This window comes from Rattus norvegicus, chromosome 19, assembly GCF_036323735.1.
Source record: "Rattus norvegicus strain BN/NHsdMcwi chromosome 19, GRCr8, whole genome shotgun sequence".
In the NCBI taxonomy this organism is placed as follows: Eukaryota; Metazoa; Chordata; class Mammalia; order Rodentia; family Muridae; genus Rattus; species Rattus norvegicus.
The window spans coordinates 18,064,375-18,067,909 of record NC_086037.1 but is presented as its reverse complement, the minus strand read 5'-3'; the positions used below and the strand labels follow the sequence as shown (position 1 = coordinate 18,067,909).

At 39.5% G+C, this 3,535-nt stretch overlaps 1 non-coding gene across 1 annotated transcript; it reads right to left on the bottom strand.

The window, feature by feature from the left end:
* Window positions 1-2,988: 2,988 nt before the first annotated feature.
* LOC134483725 (U2 spliceosomal RNA) lies at window positions 2,989-3,176 on the bottom strand. Its single transcript, XR_010060608.1, has one exon. It is a non-coding gene; the product is annotated as a U2 spliceosomal RNA (small nuclear RNA).
* Window positions 3,177-3,535: the final 359 nt, after the last annotated feature.

The following is a 3,535-nucleotide window of genomic DNA, read 5'->3' as shown; positions in this document are numbered from 1 at the left end:
CAGTATTCTTCCTCTCTCCTCTCCATCACACATGTTATTCCTTTATTCTCTGGCAGCTTCTTCCTCCTTCTTCCCTCCTCATGATCCTCTTTAGCAAAGCCCTCAAAGCTCCCCTCCCCCATCTCTCTGCTGTGCAGCTGTTGGCTGTTGGCTTCTTTATAATCCCAGTTAACTGGGAGCAGGGTCAGTTATTTGGGGTTAACCAGTCTCAAGTTCTACAAATTAGCATTAAAATACAAGCAGCATTAGGCCAATACACTACAGGGGTGTTTGTTTGTTTGTTTGTTTGGCTTGGTTTAATTTTCATTTACCTTTTTACTTGTTATTTTATTTTTGGCTATTTTTTATTAATTGGTTATTTTATTTATTTACATTTCAACTGTTGTCCTGCTTTCCACACTCCCCTCATCAAATTTACATCCCATTTCTGCTCAGCTTTGCCTATGTGACAGTGCTCCTGCACCCACACATATCCATTCCCACCTCACACCTTTAGGATCTGCCTTTGGTGGGCAACAGGCCTCACCTTGAACCATAGAGCATCCTTGCATACACTTTGGCTGGCAGTTTAGCCCCTGGGAGCTTGGGGATTAGGGAAAGAGGATCTGGTCAGATATTAAAGCCAATGATTGCTGCTTTCTCTTCTTTTTCTGGTTATAGGTGAAATTATGTTTGTGTGCTTCTCTTTTTTTAAATTATTGAGAGAAGATTAATTTCTTGGTTTTTCTTGGGTATAGTTTAGTTCATTGTCTTGGAGTTTTCCTCCTATTAGCCTCAGTTGTGCTTTCTTAGAGAAAAGAATTGTTTAAATTTGGTTTTGTCATGAAATATCCTGGTTCCTCCTTTTATGGTGATTGAGGATTATGCTGGATATAGGAGCCTGTGTCTGCATTACATCTGCCCAAGATTTTCTGACTTTTAGAATCTCTGTTGAGAAGTCTGGTGTAATTCAGATACGTCTGAATTTATTTGTTACTAGATATTTATACCTTACCCCTTTTAATGTTCTTTCTTGATCTGTGCATTTAGCGTTTTAATTATTATGTGAATGGAGGAATTTTTCTGGTACAATTAGTTTGATGTCCTGTAGGCTTGTTGTACCTTTATGGCCTTTTCTTTCTTTACCTTATGGAAGTTTGCTGCTATGATTTGTTGAAGGTGTTTACTGGATCTATGAACTAGAAATCTTAATTCTCTTCTATATCTATTATCCTTAGGTTTCAACATTTAATTGTGTCCTGAAATTCATGGATGTTTTGGATTCAATAAACCATACATGTTTATCTGAGATGGGTGTTTTGTGCTTTGTGGGATGACCTCCTTGACCCCAGGCTGCATGAAGAATCTCAGCTGACAATGGGGACATAAATTATGAGTATGTGTAGCAAGGCCCAGGCCTCTTCCAGGTTCTTGGATATTAACTGAGAACCTCAAATACAGTAGTAATGTGATAGTGTGGTGTGAATCTAGTTACTATTCTCTATTTTGATATAGATGACTCTTTTTGTGTCATGGTCAGCTTATAATGACTAGAAGACCTAAGCTTGAGAATAACCAAAGACTACATTGCTTCTCTAGCAGCTGAGCTTTTAAAAGTCCTGGTGTGACAGCAACTGTTGGTGGATATTCTGGATTATTCCTTCTGTACTTTAACTCTCTGTGTCACTTCCACCATCAGTAAGTTAGTTCAATTCCATAAATTGGAAATCCATCACCTGGAAGAAATACTCTTTTTTTTTAAAGATTTATTTATTTATTTATTTATTATATACAAGTACACCGTGATTGTCTTCAGACACACCAGAAGAGGGCATCATATCTCATTACAGATGGTTGTGAGCCACCATGTGGTTGCTGGGATTTGAACTTAGGACCTCTGGAAGAGCTGTCAGTGCTCTTAACCACTAAGCCATCTCTTTAGCCCAAGAAATACTTTCTGAATATGATCTGAGATTGGCCATGGAAAAAGGGTAGCTTGAACTGTCCCACCTAGGTTCTGGGCCTGCACAGGCCTGCTCTCCAAAAGAAACCTGTGTTCACAGCTGTTGGCTGGCTAAGAAAGATTTCACGAGACATGATACACAGCCCTCGGACTTCTGCTTCAGTCATCTGCACAATTTTTCCCAGACGATATCCTCATACCTCCAGCAGGCGGGTGATGAAGCTGTCCACTCTCAGCTCCCCTTCAGCCATCTTGTGGGCACCAGACTCTCCTCCCTGCAGCAGGAACAAGGGCTTCTCCATGGTGGCTGCAGCAGCAGTGGTGGTTTGGCATTCTCACCTAGGAGGCCCTATGCCTTTCTACCCCAGTTCCAACTCACCTCAGGCCCGGGCGTTCCCCCCATCTACTTCCCATGGAGCAGGGAGAGCAGCACCCACTAGAAATAAAAGGGAAGCCCTTGGTCCTGCCAAGACTGAACCCCCAGTGAAGGGGCTTGTTGGGGGGAGGGTGGCAATGGGAGGAGGATGGGGAGGGGACACCAATAGAGAAGGGGAGGGGGAGGGGTTAGGGGGATGTTTGCCTGGAAACCCAGAAAGGTAATAACAATTGAAATATAAATAAGAAATACCCAATTTAATAAAGATGGAGAAAAAAAGAGAAAAGTGTCACACATTTAAAACAGAAGAATATGGACCCTAATTTTAAAGCACAGCTCTGTCAATTAACTAAACCTTTAAAAAGCTCAGATTTCAGGCCAAACAATATTTTCTCGGTTTATGTATCTGTAATGTCGCATAAATAATAATGTCCGTTTCTTGCTATTGTGGAGGGAATTAAATAGATAATATGTAATCATGGAAATTTTGAAGTACCATCCACTTTTCTGTTCATTAAATCACTCTTCCTCATTTCATTGATCAAGTATGTATGTTTTCTTTTCATAGTTACATGTATAATAAAACCAGCATAAAAACCTTCAGAATTGTATAAGCTTTCACTTTTAACAAATTAAATTAGTTGTTCTTTGTATTTCTGCTGAACATTTAAATGTTCTTTATATGTCCCAATGCGAGTTTATTAGGTACCTATAAACTTTAAACTCTTTGCCTGAGAGCATGAGTACTATTTAATTATATAGTAACTACACTCAGGCTGTCTTTGTATTAGAACCAATTATATCAGACTCTAAGAAAAATTACTACACTTGATCTTAGCCAAAAGGCCGAGAAGCTATTAAGAAAAATTACTATTGCTTTAAAGTTTGTGTGTGTATGAGTGAGAGTATGAGTATGAGTGTCTGTGTGTGTGTGTGTGTATGTGTGTTTGTGTGTGTGTGTGTGTGTGTGTGTGTGTGTGCAGCACATGACCAAACAACTTTCAGGAGCCATTTCTCTCCTTCTGTCATGTGGGTCCCAGGATGTAACCCAGATGTTTGACTTTGGCAATAAATAATATTACCCACTAAATAAATAAATAAACAAACAAAAAACAAGCCACAAATCAACTTTAAAAGTAAAGGCCAGAAGTTCACAGAATAGTAGCATTGGCCTTACCATATCCTTTCTTTGGGGATGGGAAAATTAATGTTCTGAA